We start from the raw sequence: 24,919 nt of genomic DNA, 5'->3' as shown, positions 1-24,919 counted from the left end.
AGCTTCTAGATGCTGTCGGGTGGCATGCTGAAAACAACAGCAACTGAAGACAGCTTTTCTTTAGCAAATAGCTGAAATAAATTTCTATGGATGTGTGTGTGTGTGTCTGTGTCTGTGTGTGTGTGTTTGTGTTTTCTTCCCCCAGAATACCAAAAAGATGGTAGAAACTGGGGCAAATTCTCAAGTCAGGATTGTTTCCTTGGGCCTAAACTGCTCTCTGGGAGCTGTATTAAAGGCTCTGCGCAACTCTTCCCAGAACAGAGAGCATTTAATCTGGTTGGAATAAGTTTACGATATCAAAGATAGTCTTAGAGTCTTGCTATAATAAGGTTGAATTAAGTGAAAATTTCCTTCAAGCATAAAGATGCAACCAAAATACTTTGCTTTCTTTCTGTACTAATGGTGCTTTGGGCAAATTACTTAATCTATCTGTTCCTTGGATTCCTTAACTGTAAAATGCAGAAGATAATAGTACCTACTTCACGGAGTGCATGCAGAGATTAAATGAGATAATGCCCCTTAAGTCCTTAAAACAGGGCCTGTCCATAATGTAGGGACAATAAATGTTAACTATTATTTGTCCCTGTAAAAGTATTTACATGGTTACAACTGGACCCCCAAATGCTTTTATACATTTGGTAAGAGATTCCTTTTCTAGAAATTTCTGATTGTTTTGGAGAGTCTGAAATTTACAACTAATCAGAAAAGATGGTTTTAAAAAATTAGAGAAGAAAATCAAGGGGTTTTGTAATCATGAAAATTCAATTATAATTTTTTTTTTTTTCCTAAAGGTTGAAAAGAGTAGTTGAGGCAAAAAGTACATCTGGCTCTTCTGTCACCAAAGCCCACACATGCCCATTTGGGGGGCTTTCTGGCTTTGTACAAGGTTTTCAGCCCAGATGTTGGATGTTTTCAATTTTGTAGAATCTGACTATAAATGAACTAAAAAAAAAAAAAAATGGCCCAACTGTTACTGGGGCTAATTATGATTAGCTCCAAAGAGATTGTGCATGCTTTCACTTTTCCTTTATGAAATGTTCCTGAACAAAGCTTTTTGACGGAAATAACCCTTTCAGAGGATAGCTGACATTTTCAGTAATAATAATCCTACCTCAGGTCCATAGAGAGGAAGTAATGGGAAGGCAAAGTGCTTTGGAGATGCCAGCTCGTGTATTTCCATGACCCTCCTCTGTTGTGGGTGGCAGGAATGACCCTCCCTATTTTACAGATGCTGAAACTGAGGCACTGAGACATAAAAGCAGGAGCATAAACATTCTAGAGCAAGTCACTGATAGAACCGGAAAGCCTACAGTCTTAAAATCTGACTGAACTGAATCCAATCCAGTTAGGAGCCATCTGCTTCCCTGATGACTCAGTGGTAAAGAATCTGCCAGCAGTACAGAAGACTCATGAGACATGGGTTCGATCCCTGGGTCAGCAAGATCCCCTGGATGAGGGCATGGCCACCCACTCCAGCGTTCTTGCCTGGAGAATCCCATGGATAGAAGAACCTAGTGGATGCAAAGAGTTGAATGCGACTGAATCAACTTATCACACACACATGTACTGAGGACACAGATGCTAATGAGAGCTCTTGTCAACCAGGTGAACCTACCCTGATAGATTGGATGTGTTTCAGCTAAGCTATCTGTTTATGGCTATAAAGTAAATTTCATTTTCCTATCAATGTTTGTTGAAAAATTAGACCAATGGGCCCTCAGATTGCTCCCCTAAGTAGAGCTGAACATTTTTGACATGGGAGAGCAGAAAGTGGTTGTCCAGGCTCTGGCTGTTTTTAATCATTACAACTTCCACCCTGTTCCCATCTTATTAGTGTTTTGAGAAGTTGGGAAGAAAAATAGTGCAGAGTTGAGAGGGCATTTGTAGTCCTTCCCACCTCTGGTGCTCACTCTGAGCAATCTTTCTTCAAGTCACTGGGAGCTCTGCCCAGCCAGGGGCCCCTAGTGTGGATTCTTAATACGCTTGGAATCTGGCTTTGCATCTCCCTGGGGTGACACCAAGCTGTATTCTCACAGACTGCAAATAAGTGACATATCTTCCATTTGGTTTAGTTTCTTAAAATATTTTGTTTATTAATCTAATTGCCCGTTAATGCCTTCATTGCCTGTCAGGCACAGACAGAGGAGGTGACAAAGGGTGAGTAGAGAGAAGACTGGTGGACTCTCCCCGCAGGAAGATGGAGGCTCATGATGGGTAGGGGATGGGTAGACAGAAGCAAATCAACAACTGTCACACAGGGGATATACTGTCATGAGGCAATGACCGATAGAATGGACATCTAATCTTGTCTTGTGGGGGATCCTAGGAGGAATTTTGAAGAATGGATATAAATTAGCCAGGAGAAAAGGCAGTGAGATGTTATTTCACACAGAAGGTAAAGCTAGGGTGTGCAAAGGTGTGGGGATTGAGAGAGCTTGGCCTCCAGGGCACAGTGTGGAGCGAGCAGTACTCTGTGGCTCTCATTTAGGCTGCTCACCCTCACCCAAGTTGCCTACTGGCCATGCAGGTGGAGAAGGGTGGAAGCCAGACTCAGAAAGCTCCTTTATGCCAAGGAACATTTCTGTCAAGATCACGGAGCATTACTGAAAGCTCTATATGACAGTGGTTTGAGCATGACCATGTATAAGTCTTCTAGTTTGATAGAACCAATTGGTTTCCTACTTTACTGATGGAGAAAATCTGTGTATATTTATGTGTTTATGGGTCAGAAGAACAGAACCAATAGTGTATGTGTGTGTGATGTGTGTGTGTGTGGTGTGTGTGTGTGTGTGGTGTGTGTGTATTTTAAGGAACTGGCCTACATGATTTGTTATTATGGAGGCTGGAAAGTTCATATTCTGCAGGGTCAGCCAGCAGGCTGGAGACCAGGGAAGAGTCAATTCAGCAACTTAAAGGCCATCTGTTCATAGAATTCCCTCTTGGTCAGGAGAAATCAGTCTTTGGTTTTCTTCAGGCTTTCAACTGATTGGATAAGGCCTGCGCACATTATAGAGGGCAACCTACTTTGCTCAAAGTCCACTGATTTTAATGTTAATGTCATTCCAAAACATTCTTATGAAAACATGCAAAATAATGTTTGACAATATTTCTGACCACCATGGATCCACCAATTTGACACACATCACAGAGGGAGTGTGTGTATTCACACGGGTATAATATTCCTATACCCCTATCTATTTTTCATAGAACTCCATTCATGTATGCATTCTTTGTGTGTGCTTAGTCACTCAGTTGTGTCTGACTCTTTGCAATCCCATAGACTGTAGCCCAACAGGCTCTTCTGTCTGTGGGATTTCCCAGGCAAGAATACTGGAATGGGTTGCCATTTCCTTTTCCAGGGGATCTTCCTGACCCAGGGATCAAACTCATGTCTCCTGCCTTGTAGGCAGACTCTTTACCATCTGAGCCACCAGGGAAGCCCTAGGCATTCTTTGAAAATTACTGAGTGCTCACTATGTGCCAGGCCCTGAAAATCCCAGTGTGAGCAAGACAGACCAATTGCTGACCTCATGGAGATTTTTAGTGAAGCAGGGATTAGCAAATTATGACCCACGGCCAAATCTGGCCCACAGCCTGTTTGTAAGTGAAGATTTATTGGAAGGCAACCATGTTCACTTATTTATGCTTGCTTATGGCTACATTATGCTACAGTGGCAGAGTTAAGTGGTTAAGACAGTTAAGACAGAGACCATATGGGCTACAGGTTCTAAAATATTTACTGCCTACCTTTCTATAGAAAGTTGGACAATCCCTCTATTGTAGGGTATAGATTACAAGGAAATAGACATCAAATGTGATGTCAGGTAGTCAATGAATGATTTGAAGAAGAATCAAGCAGGACAAAGGGGTAGAGTGATGTAAGTGCTATTTTTGACCTGATGATGAGGGATGGTCTCTCTGTAGGGATGATATCTGAGCAGGGATCTTAGGGAAAGCAGGGACAGCCATGAGGATACTCTGGGGAAGAGAGTCCCAGGCAGAAGGCACAGTAAGTGCCTGGCATTATTGAGGATCTAGAGACTGAGGAATACCAGGGCTGATCACCTGCAAATTTTTCTCTCCTCTGGCACATCCAGGATGGTTTGTGTCTCACTGAAACTGGTTAAGAGATTAGATTCTTGAAAAGCATGGTTTGAGGTTATGGTTCTGAAACATAGGACTCCAAGTGATCATAGCTTCCTTAATAGTTTCCCAGAGCCGGATGGGATCAGATGCTTCCATGTTACTCTCTTTTCCTTGAATTTCTACCATTGCAGAGTCCACATGCAAATGCCTCAGCCAGGCAATCCAAACCCTCAGAGGTCAATCCTTACTCCAGTCTACCTTTCTGACATGGTTTCATAGTGTCTGCCCACTGCAGGACCCCTCTCACACTATCCTCACGTGGCCGCCACACCAGGGTCCTGCATTTCCCCTTCCCTCACCTCACTCCCCATCCTCTGGCTCACGCTGTCCTCCTGCAATGCCTCACCTCCACTTTTCTTGCTCTCTCTCTCTCCACTTCTCTCCCTCTCATCCTCCTTCTTTCCCCATACATCTAAATGTCTCCCTCCCACTCATTGCTTGCTGTTTGAATCTCATGACTGAGCTGAGAGTGCTCTGTCTCTATTCCAGCAGCCTTGGAGGCCCAGAAAGCAGAAGTGCAGTGGGAATAACATAGTTTTTCTTCGCACAAGTGACTTACCAGTGACTTGTTTGTGCTTGGTACTCTGCAAGCACCTGGATAATATGGTTGTGAATAAGATATAGACTTGGCTCATAGGGTAATGGGGGAGAAAAACACAGATACAAATGTGTATAGTACAAGACAGATGTTTGAAGAAAGCGCTCCAGAAACAGAGAGAGTGTGACTGGCTCTGCCTGGAGGAATCAGGGAAGCTTCCTTGAGGAGGTGACATTTTAGGAAGGTCTACCCACTCCAGTGTTCTTGCCTGGAGAATCCCAGGGACAGGGGAGCCTGGTGGGCTGCCATCTATGGGGTCGCACAGAGTCGGACACAACTGAAGTGACTTAGCAGCAGCAGCAGCAGCAGGCAGAAGGGGCTTCCCAGGTGGTACTAGTGGTAAAGAAACTGTCTGCCAATGGAAGAGATGTAAGAGACATTGATTCAATCCCTGGGTTGGGAAGATCCCATGGAGGAGGGCATGGCAACCCACTCCAGTATTCTTACCTGGAGAATCCCATGGACAGAGGAGGCTGGGGGACTGTGATCCATAGGGTCGCAAAGAGTTGGACATGACTGAAGTGACTCAGAAGAAAGGAAGGGGAATGCGGTTCAGGAGGAACAACTTGTACAAAGGCAGAAACTGAAAAGGAGCTGTGCTTATTGAAGGCTTGAGGAGAAATTCTAAGTGGTGAAGCCAAGAGAGAGTGAGAGTCAATGGGAATGGGAGGAAGGATGTAGGGCTCATAGAGATAAAGTCCTGATGGAGGTGGGCAAGCATGAAAATAAACATTATTTGTATCTTTGTGTCTCCCTCACTAAGTCTGGTACCTTTGATAGAGCTGTGAACACTTGGTAGTTTCCTTAATTTGAACTAAGCAAGTTAAATTTCACTCTGTATCCTGAGACTCATTTGAATGTGGTATGCCAATAATTTTTGTAGTACAATACACATCACATGTCCTGATTGTGTCAGATATACATTACACTGTATCATATATCACCCCATTTTCTTTTTTATTTAAATTAAGTAATTTATTTTAATTGGAGTATAATTACTTTACAATATTGTGGTGGTTTTTGCCATACATTGATGTAAGTCAGCCATATCACCCCATTTTCTTAAGCTCATGACCTCAGCAGGTACCTCTCAATCTCTTGATCCTGGCTGTGGCTTCCTCGATGGGGCCAATGTATTCATAAACAATAAAAACTTATTTTCTGTTAAAGTTATTTTCCGTGCTTGAGTAATGAGAAATGTTAAAGCCAGTGGACCCACCCAACATTTTACTTTTATAGAACACTTGCTGGACAGTAATAAAGACGGAACAAGTGGGTGTGACAAGATTTCCTTCAGGAAGGACTAAAGAAACAATAACCGATGATCAGTTAGTGTCAATATTTAATTCCTAAATGAGATGAACATGATCTAACAGCAACTTCATATCCTGCCCAAATAGCCCCAGCAAGACTTTTTTTTTTTTGATGATGAAGTTGTCCATGAGTTCTTGGCAGGAAGCTCCTGCCATCTTAAAGATAAGTTTGCTCTCTATGAGGAGTGAACTAAGTATTTTCTTCTACTTGGGTCTTCAAATGATAAAAGCTTAACAACTACGAAGTAGCTATTATAAGTGAATGTCTAAAAGAAATGCCCATTTGGAAAGTCTATAATTATGCACTTCTATGATAGCGTGTAAAGGGATCATGGTTCCCATCAAGGGTTATGGTGTAAATAGTGAGTTCTTAAGTCAGTAACTACTTATTTATGTGATGGTCGGTAATGGCAATAAAAGAACCATCACAAGCTGCTGAGCAGAACTTATTCATCCATGTAGTTGGAACTCAAAAGGTGCTGAGGTTTGTTTTCCACTCAGACTCGAAAAGCATAGCAGTAACTTGGAGGGAAGGGAAGGTGCTATCTTGCCATCAAGCCAGGGGACGCTAATGAGTTCCGAAGGCCCCTGCAAGTGATTTAGGTTCAGAGTGCTGGGAATGACACTGCCTGGAGGACATCTGCTTCCACCACCCAGTCTCCACCCTCCTTTCTTCTGATAAAAGGCCCAGCCCCTCGGAATCTTCCCCTCCCACATTCCTTGTGACTCTGGTAGGGCTGTCAATCAAGTGGCCAGGATTCCCCCATCCCCAAGTGACTGAAGCAACACTCTAAAGAGTCCTTTGGGGATTTGACATGATTTCTGAGAAATAGACATGTTTTTTGAGGATGTCTTGGTAAAGGTCAGTATAAACTTAGAGCTGCTTGTGTTTTTCTTACAGGTAGAAAAATCTGGTCAAAAGGAAAGTAAAGCCAACATAGAATAATGTTGAGGTAAGAGATGGTGAAAAAGACATAGATTTCTGATCATCTTGTTTGAACACCTGGTCTCAGGTGAGCCGGGTCTGAAACTAGACCATATCCCGAACTTCCCAGTTACATGAGGGGTGGATTTCTTGTTTTATGCTTATGTGGTTTGAGTTGGGTTTCTTTCTTTCTTTCTTTTTTATTAGTTGGAGGCTAATTACTTTACAATATTGTAGTGGTTTTTGCCATACATTGACATGAATCAGCCATGGATTTACATGAGTTGGGTTTTATATCGCCATCACTGTTGGGCTACTTGGTATGAAGTAGCCTATTTGTGATTTTCTTTTGTTTTCTACTGTTCACCCATGTGTGTGAGAATTCCTTGTGTGTGTATCGGAAGATGTATGTTTGCATATTGGGACACATGACCCTAACTGGTAGACTTCTGCTATCAACAGTCCCAATACCAATTATGGAAGAAGTTGAAACTGAAGATTTGACTTTATTTGGGCAATGACTCCTCCATTAGCAGAAATGAGCAAGAGTTGCCACTCTGCCCCTGGTTGACAATCCCAGGACACGCACCCCTTCCCATATTTTTCCTTTTATTCTTTCTGTCAATCTTTGTCAAATGGTTGAAGTTTCCCCCTTTTTAACTTTAAGCCAGATGATTAGCACAAGGAGATGCTCTATTACAAAACATTTTGCTTAAATATTTAGTATTTTCACACTTGTAAAAAAGATAGGGCAGTTCTGGGGAGCCGTACTCCCATGGCCTTGGTTATGGCTGAGAGAGACCACTCGCCGCATAGTCTGTCCTCTCCGTGAAGCATCCAAGAGGATGACAAAATGTAGTTTTAATTGTCTAAATATTTATAGTTGAAAAGGAGGTTTTATAATAGAGTGAATGAAAATGCAAGATTTTGGCAAAGCCCCCAAAAGGTGTTCAGCAGGGTAAGTTAGGGACCACAAAGTCACTAGGAGTTGAAAGTGCCCCAGTGAGGCTGCAACCTGATGATTCAGTAGCCAGATGCAGAGAATTAAGAATTCAAGAACCAGGGTGGGTTTTTTTGGAAATGTGGCTGCACTGGGTGCCCAGGGGAACTTTGGGGTCAGGGTTCAAGAATCAGGAATTGAATGACACTTGTCCCAAGTATTGGTTCCAGGCTTCTCTTGGATTGTCATGCTTTCATTTTGCGTGATCTCTGTTTCGGAGTTTCTCAGCAACCACCAGCAACGGCTAGCAATGGGCACACATCTCTTAATCTTGCTCCAGATTTGGAAAACCTTAATTGGTGGAGTGAGAAAGGCAGCTGAGAGTAGGGGAGACTGCCTGTTTCTATAATGAGAATCGATATCTTTAGTTGTAGGACTTCTTGAGTGTGTCTGTGGTCTAAAAGAATGAGATAGTTATCATAGGATAATAAAGGAGTTGTGACAGAAATATACAATAGAAAAAATTAAGTTGAATAATGGATGATAAGTCTAGAGGAAAGAATAGATGACACAGGTTAAAAAAAGAAAAAGAAAAGATGCCCAGAGGAAGGGCAGAGGGGGAGGGGAACCAGCAAAGAGTACACAAGGGCAAGTTGAAGAAGCTTGAAGACATTGCTCATGTCTATATGACTCATCTGATTCTCCTGGTATGTACATGTCAATCACTTCAAACATTTTTGAGGACTATTCCATAATCCTTTCATGGTATGCATCCATATTTCTTGTTTTTTTCAAAAGACGACTATACAATTTTATGTTCCACGTCTACTTTAAAATGTTCTCTGAGTAGGGAACTTGAGCTGAGATTTAGGTGATTGTGATTTTACAAGCAAATCTCAAACACATTTTTTTCACTTGCATTTGGGAATCTTAAATCATTTGGGCAGGAAATCAGATATGTAGTATGTTGGTGAATAGAGGATAAAGGAACAGAGCTGTGTTCTACAGAGCTGATTCTGTTCTTATTGATTTACAAGTTTAATTTCCATCAAAATAGCAAAATGAGAAAACCTGAGACATTTCCAGTGGTTTCTGAGAGGCCCAGGATTTGACTTGGCTAGCAGAAAAATTCAAATTACTTAGGACTCTTCATTTGTGCCTAAAATTTGGAAAATGGTGCTGTCTCCATGGCTTTCCACCCCCTTAGTCTGCTTGATAATGGTTTCATCAGCCCCCTTTATCAACCAATGCCTTCTCTCCCCATCCTTCACCTCCAGTGTTTCCCAGACGAGTACTTCCTTCCTTTTTTCTTTGCTGCCCTTGGTTCCTCTCTGTTTGGGTCACAGTAGCACTGGAAACTGGGGGAATTTCTCCCAAGGGGTATTGTGTGCCGGTTTCAACCTCTGTAAGTGTAATGGCCATGCTGCTTATAAAAATTTGTTTTCTTAGCATGGATTTATAAGGCTAAGATCCAAACCATTCAGAACTTTAAAGATACCATCATAAATATGAGGATTTGATACACACATCTTTTAGAAAAGCAAGGGGAGCAGTGATAAACATAAACTGATTCCTTAATCATTTACTCTTAGACATCCTAAATCCCTTTTACATTTTAGTGAAAAGTTTATTTTCCATTTGGTGGCTTAATAAATGGTATTGTTGTATCCTGCATAGTGATCACCACAATTCAAAAGCTGGGGGAATGAAAGAAATTGTCAGTCTACTTGTTTTGAATATCAGTTTTATTGAGGGTAAAACATAGAAATGCTATCTGTTCAAGTCCTGATGGAGCTGCTCCCCTTCCTCAAGGGGTTATCACATAGTATCAGAGATCTCAATCTTTAAGACTATGGGCTGTAGAGTAATTAGGCTTCAGTGTCTTCAGGAGTGTTTTTTCCTTTTAAAAAATGTCTTTCCAGAGGCAGGGCTGAAGTATCTGTTGCTTCTGATGTAGCTGTCAAAGGCCAATTGGGAAGCAAAGTTTCGAACACAATGGCTCCTTTGAATTCCTTTGCAAGAAGCAGAACATTCCCAGCCTCAAGACTCCGGAAAAAAAAGCAAATCCCCTCCAACTTGAAGAAAGAGTCTTCCTCCTCCCTACCCTATGCCTCGACCTCTGAACCCAGCCGAGTCCTGCAATTTCTTAGGAACTGGTTTGGGTTTGAAACGTGGCATTTGAGGGTGAAAGGGGAGAGAGCTTATAGGAATTTGAGCCTGTTTTCACAATTTCAGTTGGGATGTTGGAGAAAATTTCTGTGACATTGAAACTGCCAATTACTTTATTAGATTTTCATTTCTAAAGCAGAACTAAGTATGTGCAGTCAGTCAATGACTCTGGCCAAAAAAATGTGCATGATTAGGTCATTAAAGAGTGTCGCTTCCCTTAACTGAGGAGTTCTAGACGCTGGCCTTGAATGGAAGTACCGAGGTTCTAGTTTCAGTCTCAAAAGTATTCAAACATTTTTGGTATAATGATCTGAAAAGTCTGAGACTGGAAAAAAAAATAAATAAATAAAGTGCTGAGTCATTGTCCTTTCCTTGGATTTTGGTTTTTCTAAGAAAAACAAATTAAAGTTGATCAATTTCTGAAGTTTTAGGCCAGTACAGTTTTCAAAACAAGGCTGTTTTTATCAATACCTGACAGCAAAGCCAGATGGAACATAAATAAGAAATGTCTTCTGTGCTTTCTTCTCCTCCTCTCTGACCAGATCCTCTTTAGGATATAATTTAACTTAGAACATGTGTAGATTAGATCAGGGAAAATGTGGATGGGGACAGTAGATTGGAGTTTTTCTTATGGTTTTTTGTTTACTTATTGGTTTTTCTACGAGCTGTTTTAGGGTTGGGGGAAGAGGTTGCGCATTTTGTAGATAGATTTGCATTCTGGGCCTTCTTTTATTATTTTTAAAATTAGATTCTTCTTAGTTATTCAAGACTACATTATCCGATTTGCAGACTATCTGGGCATTTTGTTTCTTCCCTTTCCTCTCTCCTATTGCTTCTGTTTTGACAATTTCCTCACTCTGCTGACATCCACAGAATTGACCATAAAAGGAGAAGGGAAACATCCAGTCAGTTTTGTTTGTTAATTGCTCTGGTACAATTTGTTCAGAAAGAAACTAAAATACAGACCGAACTGGAGTTTGAAGATTATCTGTGCATCGAATCTTTCCATTCTTTCTTTAGGACTCATTTGTACAGATAATCGAGGGTTGGCAGAACTTCAGAGAAGTATCTCTTGAGGGAGATCAAACACTTCTCAAAACCCAACTCCCTCTGAAATGGCAAATTTTTTCATTCTCATGGGAAAGTCATTGCCTAGAGAAGCAAATGAACAGAGGTGCTGAGAGAGAAATTCCTCTGGTCTGATCTACCCTCTGATGAGACAGATGCAATAAAGCCTGACTAGGCTGGTGATTGGTTCTGGCCCAGACCTGTGCATAATGTGTGGGCATATGCGTGCATTCTTGTGTAATATTTGAATCTACCTCGAGGCTAGATGCTAGAACAGAGACATGGAAGTCAATGTCTGTGAGCTGCAGCTTTCTCCTTCAGAGCGAGAGCTGTCTCCAAGTCAGGATCCCTGACTCTCCACTCTTGAGTTCATGGGCTGCTCTTCCAACTGACCACGCAGTGGTGTGAAACTAATGATATTAACTCTTTGGCATCAGTGCTGAAGAGTTTTCTCCACTAATTGGTAATGCAAAACCCATTAGTGATTAGTGTAGGGACACCTCAGAGTCCAGATGTCAGAAGGTTAATGAAAAATTGAGTACAGTAATGACTTAGTACCCTCTGGGGATTGATCCAGGACCTCAGAGGATATGAAAACCCACGATGCTCAAGTTCCTTATATAAAATGTTATAATATTTGCTTATAACCTATGTACATACTCTAGTGTATATTAAATCATCTCTAGATTACTTGTAACATCTAATGCAATGTAAATGCTATGTGAATTGTTGCCTGCAGGAGGCAAATTCAAGTTTTGCTTTTCAGAACTTTCTGAAATTGTTTTTTCAGAATTTTTTTGATCTGAGGTTGGTCGAGTTTGCTGATACGAAATAAGTAGATATAAAGGAATGACTGCACTGTATTTTGCTGGGGGGATTGAAGTTTTTCAGGTGGGTGATATCTTTTTCTCCTTTTTGCCAGCAACTAAGATTGAACATCAAGCTATTGGCCTCCAGGAGCTGGCTGTAGGTCTGGTTGGGTTTAATCTGGAAGATCAGAAAACTTTTGTCACCAAATACAAGCACACACCATCTAGAACTATCCTTCACTGCTTAGAAATGAAGATGGCTCCCATGGGTCACATAAAAAGTAAATTTAATTGCCCAATAATTGCAAGAATTTTGCCTGCAAATATATTTGTTAATTAAATTTTTTTTTCCATATTTAGGATCCCGGAAATGAATAAGAGAAAAATTTATTGGAGAACTTTATTTGGACTGGAGGACCCATTTGTGCAAGTGCATTCCTTACTAATAGGTCTTTGTTCTTGCTGTAACCCTCAGCCAGGTATTTTGAGAGGCATTCTCATTTTCTTCTAAGTCATATCAGCATAGTAATCACTTGGCTGAAAACCAGCTGCCATTTGCATGTTTAATAAAAATATAACACCAATACCATATTCAAAACTATTTTTCCTTTTAGACTAAGACTTCAAGATAACCTAGTTCCCTATAGCTACCATAAATGCTGTTTACCCTGGGTTTGGAGTCTTTAAAATAGGGAGATAATCCTGAAACAGTTTGATTACTCTTTCCTTACCCTATCAGTCACAAACCATCTCTCTTAATTATAGTGTAAGGACATTTACATAACCAGGGGGAGGGTCCTATAACCACATTTCTATTATGCTTGGCACTTGTGTGAAAGGATATTATATTCATGTGCATTAGAGATTGCTTATAAAAGATCAAGACAATAATAGCCGATCAGACGATAAAGGTCTCTTTTCTCCTCCCAGACAGGCTGTCTCTGGCAGAAGAATACACTTCATCAAAAGTGTCTGCAGGTTGTCAAACTCAGGGAGGTTTGGGGACCCTCTGAGGCTGTCATGGTCAACAAGAAGATTTTCTGTCGGGCTTTGCCATCACTCACCCCGAGGAAATAATCACTCACTACATTCTGCATGTTCTCATGATAGAGCTCTCCATTTGAGAGAAAAGAGCCATTTTATCAAAGGACAATATAGCCCTTCTCTGGGTCCACGTAGCTTCCATTATCAGACCATAATAAATCATATTTATGTTCTCAGTTAATAAGACTGATTACAACGCAGGTTTCAGACGTGGGAAAAGCAAAGCAGGTTGAAAAGATGTTTTAATGAAAATATGATAAGAAAACAGCTTCTTGTGAACATTCAGTGCTATTATTTGTAATGATTACAGACAATTTTTGATGCATCTTTAGCAATGGTTTAAGCTGCATAAATTGGCTCACTGGTAGATAAGTAAAAATAATAAGGAAAAAATCATGAAATCATCTTATGTTGTCTAGAATCATTATGTACATAACAAGTGCAAAATGAGCCTAATGTATATGCTGGGGATGGAGGGAAAACAGATTGCTCAGGAAAAGCATGATTTGGGTATTATTCAAAATGATTTAGAAATTTTCTCCTCATCTCACTTATTAAAGGTATGTGTGCTCTGAAATTTGGGGGTGCCAGATATTAATTTCATCTTGTAAATGAATCAACTCTACCTCTTTTATTCAATCTCAATGTTGTTTTTCCCTTTCTTTCTTTTTTTTCCCTCCATGGAGCTCAATACAGAGATATATATTTCCTACCCAGTGTTTGGACACAATTGCCATTAGTGCTAATGGGAGTTAAGTGCCTACTTGGGAGGAAAACAGACCCCAAAGTTTAATATTGAAAGGTACCTTATTAAAAAGGTCTGGACATTTTTAGCTTCAATGAGTTCAATTACACTGAAGTACCAACTTTCTAAATTAGTACAAAAAAGAAAAAAATCAGATAAAATATTGAAATAGATTCAGTCATTAACTGTGTAATACAGAAAAGCATCTGATAGCTGAGGACTTATTTGTTCCTACTAATTTACTGGTTTGGTAGTATAACAAATAACAATTCCAGGTTAGCTCCCAGCACTTAGAGCACTTCTTTCCACAGTTCGTTCACAGCTTTGATGAGAATTTTGTTATCCTTGGCTTTTGGGTTAATAAAAAGACAATGAGGCTTCTTACATCCACTGTTACTCTGAAAAGTGATATTCTGAAACCTCTGATGAGCCAACTAAGCACCAAGGATTTATCAAGTGGTTGGGACATCTTTATTTGTGGGTAGAGGGGATTGGCAGGCCTCATGTTGTACACATTGGTGAGTCTTTTAAAATAGCCATTGTTATGAACCACGAAAGTGAACATCCACCATAATGAAGCTGTCACGGCTAGAACTGCTGGAAAAGGCCTAATATTGATGGCACTGCAGGCTCTTTTTACTAAAAGCAAACTTAACAGAGTCTCTATTTTATACAGAGATGCTTGGATTGTATTTTTTCTAAGCCAGTTCACACTGTTAGACATTGCGAGAGTTGATAATGTCAATGAAGTCTAAGAGATTAATTTCCCAAGGCATGAGAAAAACCCACAGGGAAAAATGTATGATTTTAATTGGTACAGGTGGGCACATACTTGTAGATGTAAATGTGTGCCTAGGCAGGGGTCCATGTTTTCCTGAAATACTGCTCTGTTTCCTGAAATTAAAAACCTATTGAGATTCTGTCCCCTCCCCCTAGATCATGGCTTTCTTTGTTGGCAATTTCTCTTTGTTCTATTCTAACCTGAATGGAGGAGGGGAGAGTCATAGGCCCCATGTCAGTCACATTGTCTGACTTCCACAGAAATAACTGCCAAGACTTCTGCTGCATCTTCCTTTGTTTTCACCCTCACTCCTTTTTTCTTTTCATAGATTGACCAAAAAATATTGCCTGCAAGAGAATTCCATAATGCCACCATATATCTAGTATCTATGAAGCGTTTTGTTTTAGCGTTACTGGACTTAACCACAAAAGATGCTTGACATTGATAAAGAATCTGTCAAGTTTACCCTGATCAGTGCACTGAAATCGCTTATGACAGGGAAGACACCAAACCCCCAAAGCAGTGGTAGATTAGGAGAAAAATGATTAGAAGCTTCGTGGTTGTGAATCCATTTCATGTTGGACAATACACTGAGCCAAATGTGTTTTACTTGTCACACTCCATTAGTATGTGTGAAACAGTTGGGAAAATGGCCATGTGATTAGACAGAAGGAAACCTGGATTCTTCATACTGGGAGTTGTTACCACTGAATAATGTCTATGCAAGAGGAATTGGTTTAGATTCTGTTAATTTCTTGTATGATAGAAAATAAGGGGCATTTGTGAATAGAATCTACATAAGTTGACCACAAAGAGTTCCTCCCCTAATTTTTAACATTTTTTAAAAGAAGGCTTACAGAAATCCACATTTTTATTGGCAAAAGTTTTCATTGATATTTCACTCTTAAAATTCCATCCTCAGTTTCCCTATTAGAACCTGTAAATTACATTTTTTTTCCAGGGCACAAACAACCTATATGTGGCCAAGGGAAAAAAAACCCAGCAAAACAGGACTCACTTGAGATGATGATTTACATTTGGTGTAGCTCTTATATTTTACAGTAAAAAAAAAAAAAAACCAAAAAACTTTTTTTTTCTTTAAAGAGGGAATGTCAGTGAAAAGATGACTTTAAGGATGAAAAGATACAAACGGCTCAGATACAAAGGAAACTCCCAGCAATGCTTAAAACACCACAACCACAGCCCTGTAAGGAAAAGACAGAGTCGGGCGGGATTTCCCCCTTGGGAGCAATCTGTTGAAAACCCACATAGAATGAAAGAAAATCTATTATGGGAAAGAAAGATAGCTTTCTTGAACGTTGCCTGTAAAATCCCACATCTAAGGGTGTTACAGTTCCTTAGGACAAAATCTTGTCCTGAGCGGGACTGGGGAATTATCAAATGTTGACTGTTAGATATTTTCATCTCATACTGTGTCTATTTCTCCAGAATGATGAATATGCAGATTTAAGATTGAATTTCTTTTTTCCCAAGAGAACGATGGAGCCAAGTTCTTGACGATGTCTAGCATTTACAGATGAGCCCTCTGATGGGATGAGTCATTGCAGAGTTAATGGCCAGTTTGTCAAGTACGACCTCATCACCTCCCACACCGAGGAGGAGGACCATTTGGATTGGGGGCTGCTATGACTCTGCTATGGTCCCCGGGCATTGTGTAAAACTTTGACCTGATTTCACTCTTGTGGATAACTTTCCCCAGTCCCTGGTCCAGAAAGCAGATGTTATTTCCAGTAACAGGAAAGGATGAGGATCAAAGGGTAAGCCAAAGAGGTCTATGCCCCTGGACAGATCAGCATGGCAGGCAGTAATTAGTATAAAACGCCCACCTGTGTCTTTTCTTTTTTCTGGTGCTTGTTTAGCTTGTCTGGCCCCTGAAACTTCATAGTTGCTCCAAGAATTCAAGGCAGTCCTCCCTTGTGACCACGCAGAATGTGTTTGCGGTGCTGAAGGCCAGCCCAGGACTAATTTTGAAAAGCAAATCTGGGAAACAGCTTAATTTCAATTCCCTTGAGATTTTTCTGGGACAAAGTTAGAAAGGAAGAGAAGCTGAACAAAATAGCAGTTAGAGGCAGAGGTTACTTTGAGCAAAAGTCTCCTACATTTTCCTTAACCCCCAGATTTTATACCACAAAGGAAGTTTAACGGATATTCAGTAAATGCTAGTTTTTGATACCATACTACAGCCCCTGTGATGCTGGCGTGAACTGTAGGATCTTTATTAAGAGTGCCCTCTTGAACACCCAGAAAGAAAGGCATAACCAAATGTACATACATGACCTATGTTCTCAGTTCCACATGTGTTTACTGAGCACCTACTGTGTGTCGGTGTGTTGACTCACAGACCAGGTCTCCTAGAGCAGTGTTCTTCTTATTCCACCACATACTGCTTCCTTGGTGTGACTGAAAGAGTTGGTGACCTGAAGTCAGGAACTCCTGATTTTGCAGATCTCAAATCAAAAATAGTCATTTTAGCAGAAACTTTAAGATATGAATATAAATGAAAAATGTGCTTGCTTTTTTCTAGAGGCATTGCTATGGAGTCGTGTCTACTGTAGGAACAGGGTCTTTGGAGTTCTGGCATAACCATGGCCCCATTCCATTGCTTTCCAGTTAGTTTGCCCAAAGGCAAGCTACTTCATTTCTCTAAGTCTCATTTTCTTTTTTTTTAAGTTTTGTTTGTTTCTTTCTTTTTTTTTTGATGTAGATCATTTTTGAAGTCTTTATTGAATTTGTTATAATAGTTTGTATATAATTTGTTATAATAGCTTCTTTTTTTGTTGTTTGTTTGGTCTTTTGGCCTCAAGGCATGTGGGAATCTTAGTTCCCTGACCAGCGATCAAACCCACACCCCCCTGCATTAGAAGGTGAAGTCTTAACCACTGGACCACCGTGGAAGCCTCTAGATCTCAATTTCTTCATCTGTAAAAGGGGAGTGATAATATTTCTTAGCATTGTTGTGAGGATTAAATGCACGTGAACAGTTGGCACAGACAAAGCCAGATTAAGAGCTGGGGCATGAAGGCAGCTTCCTAGGGTGGGTGGGGAATCAGTGTTTAAGGGAATGCCAAACACCTGCAGAATAAATGATGAACATGATGCCAGGAACTCTGCTTTCTACCCATGTTCCTGACATACCCACAAGATGGAATTGGTCCTGTCCTACCAGAATAGGCAGTCCCCTTCAAAGGAAAAAAAAATATTCCTTTTGGCCAGTTTCCTGTGGCTGGATGTGGGTTTCACACTGCCACCAATCACCCTGGGACCAGCAGTTGTAGCCGCCTGAAAATCTGAAACCAAATATTGCAGGCCTCTGGTTGTATACTGGAAAACTAGGCTATTATCTAAATTAGAATCCTGATACCAGGTTTCTCAAGCAGTTGTTTGATTTAGAGAATTATAAGAGAAAACAAGAACAAAAATATGGGACACATTCTATCAACACGCAAGTCAGAGAAATTAGATTTTAAAGCAAAATTTGAATAAGATTTTACAACTCTATCAATATAAGTTATCTCTATGCTTTGAAAGGAACACTATTCAGTTATGAAAGTAAAATAACTGAAATGGAAGGCAATTCTAATTAAGTTAAAATGTTTCACTGCATGAGATAATTCTCTTGTTTTTAACAGCAAGAGAGATGTGTATGAATTATGTTAGTGGAAAATCAGTTTTTCTCATCCTCAGCAAATGACTCCTGGTCAATAGGACACTGGCTTATAGGGTCACCAAATTGAGTCTACGCAGGCTTCCCATGTTCCATCTGCCCTGAGCACAGCGCCCAGAACATAGAAACTGTCACGTAACATTTGCTATGGCTTTTTTAAAGTATCTGATTATGAATTCCTGAGAAAATGTTGAGTCAGTGCCTTCAGGACTTTAAACTGTGATGCAAGACAAGGGAAGAGGTTGAGCTGTTGGAAGTGACTCTTGGCACTCCTTGGCTGGTCTGGCCTCAGCATCTCCCCTCTCTTCTTTCCTCCATGCCTCTTTGCATCTTTCTTTTGCTTCTCCTTTCACATCTCATGCTTGTGCCCATCTGCACACGTCAAACATCTGGCACCATTTTTGGTGTGTGGTCCTCCCTGAGCTAGCTCTCTGCTCCCTTCCTTTTCCCCCTTCCTCCTTCCTTCCGCAAGGGGTGCTACTCCATCCCCCGTTACTGAACCTCCCAGAGGATGAGCTCCACTCTGCATTTCCACAGGAGGCCTCTTGACTATGGTTTTGTTTGGCCATTTTATACAAGGGAAATGAGGGCTGGGGGCAACCTGGGAAGCAGGAGGAGAGGGTTCCAGATCCATGTTTGCCTTCACCAGCTGGATCTCAGCATAGTTGTGAGGATTAAACACATATAATAAGCAGATTTTCTGGGCATTGGAACCTCAGGGGAGCTGGACTATACCTGGAGTATTCAAACATTCATAAAGAAGTAAGAAACTTTTTACAAATATAATTTTATGTGGAATGCCAGTATGCAGAACAGATAAAGCAGGAGATGCTATAGAAGCTTCGCGGAGACCAGGAGGTCCATGCGTGCCTGCTCAGCCTCTCATGACTCCTCCTGCCCCATTCTCCAGCTCCCTCCCCCAGTCTGCTTGTGGTCTCCTAGGAACTTACTCGAAAGTCTGTGGGTAGATGGTCTCCCAGATCCACCTCCGATCCCAAGTCGCTCCAATAGTAGTAAGCTCCTGAGGGCAGGCAGTGAGTCTTATTTCTTCAAATTTCTACTCTCATGTCTTCCCCTTAATGCTCAGTAAGATGCTAGATATATGTAAGCAGTTTGTGTTTATTTATTTCAGTTTGTATTTATTCATTCCATACTAGAACATAGTTAGAAAGGTATTGCTTTGTGCTCATGGTATCTCAGAGCTGGTCTAGGGTCCTAACTAGGAAATGATAAAAACAGTGGTGCAATTTCTTAGTCAAATTCCACCTTCCAATCCTGGGTATTTGGAGCATTTAAATGGGTCAGAGACGTCTGTTGGGATGGTTCTTGGCTCCCAGCTTTCTCTTCTCCAGGACTGGCACCAACAAGTGTTCCTGTGGCTTTTCTTGGGCAGTATAATCTTATCTCCTTCCCCAGCCCTCACTATAGTTTATTGGCCTAGGTGGACTCTGACCCAACCCAGGCCAATCAGAATCTTCATCTGGGGTTTTCTAAGATGGATTCAAGGGAAGATAGTGTACCTCCATCTGATGGAGGTGACCCTTGGGTGCTGGACTCAGGAGCTTTCTGAGCTGTGCCCTGCGCCATGTGAAGGTGGTCAGTCTGTGAAAGAGAATGAGCCTCCCTGTCAAGGAATCACAAAGTCACATGGCATTCAACCCCAATTTCAAGTTGTTTCTGCATCTCTGCACTTGCATTTGATTATGGTCCAATATCTTTGTTCAACTCAGTTACTTTCGACCAAGAGAATCCTAATACCAACACCTTTCCTTTCATATTAAGTTTATTTTTCATGAAGTTATATGTTAAGGAGATCCCACACCCTCTCCCTCTGTGCCTCTGCTTGACACCCAGAGCCCAGCCTGATCACCCTCCATGCCCAGGCTGCCATCTCTAAAGGAGGTCCTCGTGGTCTTGGCTGTTTCCTGCAGGACTGGTTGAGGCCTTTCCTTTGTGTCAGCATGCTATGATCTAGTAGCTGCTAATGGTTCTTGTGAAACTGTATGGTCAGTCATCCTCTGTCAGTTTCACTTAGGATCTAACCTCCTTGAGGGCAGGCACAGGGTCTGGTCATTTTCTCCATTCCCAATGCCAAGCATACCACCTAGGGACACTCAATTTCACTTTTCGTTTGTTTACAGCAATATATACGCCTTGTCAATAGTATAGTCAGATTTTATTTTTTCCGCTCGCTTTTCTTCTTTGAAGGATTTGTACTTTTGATCACTGAGGCTAGAATATCTCCTTACCATTGCTGAGAGTAGAATTGCCTTTCCCAAGGGGTGAGGGGATCCCTTGGGAGTCTCCCTTAGACCCCTGAAAAGTTTTTGAAATATCTTTGAGAAGGTTGTTTCTCTCCAAAGGGTGAGTGGAAGGTACCCAACTCAAATTATAAGGAAGAGTGAATAGCTCCAACATCTAGGTGAAGGGGTAGAATATTTTGGGTGTTGAGGGTGTAAGAGAAAAGACAAAGCAACTGAACTCCAGAAGAAGAGCCTTAGCAGGGAAGGAGGAAGGTGACTTGCCCTCTGAGCTTACAGACACTGGAAACAAGACCGGCTCCGGGCCTCTTAGGCTAATGAGCGCTAAGGGACGTGTGGGAAGGGCTGGGCGGGGGTCGCTGCACAGTGGGAGAGAGATGTGGGAGATGCTGTGGTCAGCACTGAGGAATGTGCTATCCTCCCTCAGAGAAGCCTGTCAGAGATCTGGATCTGTGAGGCAGTGTTCCCTGGGGATCAATACCATCTGCCAGACTAAACAGGACTGACTCTGTATTTCTGGGAGAAGCCGAGGCATGGTGGCCTGGGCAGGCTTCTGCATCCTTCAGGTTTGGCTACGTGGAAACCCAGGATTGCTGGAGAGCGTGTCAGGGAGTGGGGTGGAGAGACAAAAAGGGAGAGAAAATCTGGAAAGGCCAGCTGATTGAGAACATCCAACAATCAATCAGAAAACATAGCAATGCCCTCACCGGATATTATCTCCCAATTTTGAAAGGCAGACAATACTGCCTACATGCTGAATAAACACACGCGATGTTTGGGTCAACTCTCTTGGCTGTATTGCAAAATTTCAATGTGTCAGAAGGTCCCCGCTGGTCTATTACAACAAAAGGCAAATGTTATGTGAGTTTTACTCCTTGTGACAGTCCTGTGAGGATGAGCAGGGCTGTGAGCACTATCTCTGCTATAAAGATGAGGAAACTACTGCTCAGAGAGATGGAGTGACTCACCATTGTTTAAAGGACAGTTCTTGGCTGCGTTCTTCCCTCTCCTCTGAGGCATTTCCTTCACCATGTGTAGGTGGAGGAGTGGAGCCAGAGCTGGTCCTTGTCAAGAGACCTGGCTTCAGGTTCCAGATCTTCCACCAGGGAGCTGGTACCGCTGGGCAAACCTCCTTAAGAGTTTCTCTGGACTTTTCTCCCCTCATTTGGGAAGACAAGACTGTTGCCTCAAAGGCCCTTGTAGTGTGACCATCTCTTGGATTTGGGATATAAAGAGTAGAGCCAGCCCCCTGTGTGGGGTTGAGGGGAAGACCTCTGGTATTCTCCAATATCTTGCTCTCCTTTTATTTTTTCTTAATGAACTTTTGAGTTTGTAGTAGTTTTACAGAATTTTGCCAAGATAGTTCCCATATGTCCCATGCCATTTCTTCTATTAACACTCTATTTTAGTATAGTGCATTTGTCACAGTTAATAAACCAATACTGATATATTATTATTAGCTAGAGTCCATAATTTTTTCAGATCTTCTCAGTTTTTCCCCAATTCCCCCCACCCCCAACCCCACCGCCCTTTCCTTTTGATTCTATTCAATAGAATCCCATCCAGGATACCACATTACATTTAGTCATTATGTCTCCTTAAACTTTTCTTGTCTTTAATGGTTTCTCAGACTTTCCTTTTTTTGATGACCTTGACAGTTTTTAGGAGTACTGGTCAGGTATTTTGTAGAATGTCTCTCAATTGGGATTTGCCTGATGTTGTCTCGTGATTCAATTGAAGTAATATGTTTTGGGGAAGACCACAGAGGTAAAGTGCTGTTCTTATCACATCACATCAAGGGTACATACTATCAACATGATTTATCACTGTTGATGTTAACCTTGATTACCTGGCTTAAGGTAGGATTTGTCAGGTTTCTCCACTGCAGAGTTACTCTTTCTTTTCTCCTTTTTCATGGTGTACTGTGCAAGAGTAACCCACACTTCAGGAGTAGAGAATTATATTCTACCTCTCAACAACAAAGTATATAAGTGAATTATTTGGAAATATTTGTATGTTTTGTCTACTCTCCCCTATTTATTTATTCAACTATTTACTTATATCATTATAGACTCATGGATATTTGTTTTATATTTTGTGTTACCATCTAACACTACTTCATTATTTTTTTTTCTTCTTTGTTTTATTGTAATAACCCCTACTCCACCCCCAGTTTTTTGCTGGTAAATGGCCATCATGAATAAGACTACATTTCTTATTCATGGGAGGGATAGATTGGGAGTTAGGGATTGACAGGTACATGTTGCTAGATAGACACATGTATCTATCTTTAAAATAGATAACCAACAAGGAGCTACTGTAAATAAATAAATAAGACTATATTTCCCAAAGTCCCTTGCAACTAGTTGTGATCATATAATTAAATTCTAGGAGAAGGAAATGGCAACCCACACTAGTATTCTTGTTTGAGAAATTCCATGGACAGAGGAACTTGGTGAACTATAGTCCATTGGGGTCACATGAATCATACATGGCTTAGTGACTAAAACCAAACCAATTAAATTTTAACTAATGAGATGTAAGCAGGAGTGATAAGTACAACTTTTTCTTTTTTTCTGTATTTGCTGAAATGTGACGTTAAGTCTAGAGCTGGAGTAGCCATTCTGGCCAAGAAGGTGACCTTGGCAATGGAGACCATACATGGTGATGCAATAAGATAGGGGCCTTCGTCCCTGACACTGTGGAGCTCCATAGAAAAATCCACAGTGAATTTCTCACAGTCTGATGTGACTGCTTGAATGTTACCTGGGATAGAAAAGCATTTCTATCTTCTTTAAGCCTCATAATTTTAGGTTTTCTGCTGCTCCCAGAAGAACATAACCCTGACTTACACAGAATACATGAGCATGTGTACTTTATAAATGTGTATATATGTATACACACATATATATATATATATATGTAAGGGGTGGCTCAAGGAAATAAAATTGAATTTAAAAAGTGCCAGAATCCTCTATTTAGTTTACTAAAGAGGAGGAATTTTATTATATTATTATTATTAATTTTAGTAAGGATAGAACCACGAGTAGTAGGGTGTCTCTGCTAGCTGTTTGATTCTCTGACTTTCTTTGTTTTAGGAAATTCACTAAGATTGACTCTTGAGTCACAAATAAAGGCAAGTTCCACCCATTATTTTTGGAGTAAACTATGAGGATGTCTGAAATGTCTGCAGAGGATGCAGAAGGTTCTGTGTAGTAATTTAAATTGGACAAGTATTTTGCTAGTTTAAAAAGAAAAAAAAAGGAAAGATTTTCCAAAAAAGATTTATTTAGAGAAATGTGCTGGTGTTTCCTGACATGGGGTTAAGATTGAAAAGTTAAGACTCTGAGAAATTCACTGTGGATTTTTCCTTTTGTCCTGTCTGGCCATGAGTTTTCTCCTTGCTATATGTTGGAGGGTTGAGGGGACAGACAGTGCCCCTGCTTGGGCGGCGCTGCTGGAGGAGGTTGAATGGGCTATGCAGGAGGCTGTGTGGAGTACATAGCTTGGAAGCTGGAGAGGAAGTTGTGTGAGAGTAACTTGAAACTGAGGGCCATTGGTTTTCGGGCAAGGAGAGTGAGGCTGCCATAGCTCAACATCGTTTAGAAAGTGCTTATGTGGTTGTGCAACACAAAGTCAAGAAATGATGATGACAAACATCAGCTGCAAATAAAATGTTCCCCTTATGAACTTGGGTCCATGGGGTTCAGTTAGAGTAGTGTCACAAAGAAATTCAACCCATCAAGAAAAGGAGGAATATCTGATTAGCCCAACTTCTTTACTTGAACCTCAAAAATCATAAGGTTTGATTTTAAATGTCAAATTTTTACTTTTGTGGGTTACAAAATCACTGAGGACAGTGACTGCAGCCACTGAAATTAAAAGATGCTTGCTCCTTGGAAGAAAGGCCATGACAAACCTAGACAGTGTGTTAAAAAGCAGAGGCATCACTTTGCTGACAAAGGTCCGTATAGTCAAAGCTATGGTTTTTCTAGTAGTCTTGTACGGCTGTTAGAGGTGGACCATAAAAAAGGCCCAAGAATTGATGCTTTTGAAGTGTGATGCCGGAGAAGACTCTCAAGAGTCCCTTGGACAGCAAGGAGATCAAACCAGTCCATCCTAAAGGAAATCAACCCTGAATATTCATTGGAAGGACTGGTGCTGGAGCTGAAGCTCCAATCCTTTGGCCCCTGATGGGAACAGCTGGTTCATTGGAAAAGACCCTGATACTGGGAAAGACTGAGGGCAAGAGGAGAAGGATGAGATGGTTGGATGGCATCACCGACTCAACAGACATGAGTTTGAGCAAACTCCAGGACATAGGGAAGGACAGGGAAGCCAGTTCATGGGGTCCCATGCTGAGCATGATTGAGCAACTGAACAACAACAAAAATTACCATGAATAAGACTCAAAGAAGAATGTAACATCCCTTGC

The 24,919-nt window shown here is 41.1% G+C and overlaps 1 long non-coding RNA gene across 2 annotated transcripts in view; it reads left to right on the top strand.

Moving 5' to 3' along the window:
* The window catches only part of LOC122677511, a 68,717-nt gene extending 54,934 nt beyond the window's left edge, over positions 1 to 13,783 (top strand). For both annotated transcript variants that reach the window (XR_006335820.1, XR_006335821.1), the window contains 3 exons: positions 6,959 to 7,010; positions 12,329 to 12,447; positions 12,899 to 13,783. This is a non-coding gene — a long non-coding RNA (uncharacterized LOC122677511). The remainder of the gene's footprint in view (positions 1 to 6,958; positions 7,011 to 12,328; positions 12,448 to 12,898) is intronic.
* The last annotated feature ends 11,136 nt before the right edge of the window (positions 13,784 to 24,919 follow it).

Source organism: Cervus elaphus, chromosome 20 (genome assembly GCF_910594005.1).
Source record: "Cervus elaphus chromosome 20, mCerEla1.1, whole genome shotgun sequence".
Classification (NCBI taxonomy): domain Eukaryota; kingdom Metazoa; phylum Chordata; class Mammalia; order Artiodactyla; family Cervidae; genus Cervus; species Cervus elaphus.
This window is presented reverse-complemented; position numbering and strand designations above follow the sequence as displayed.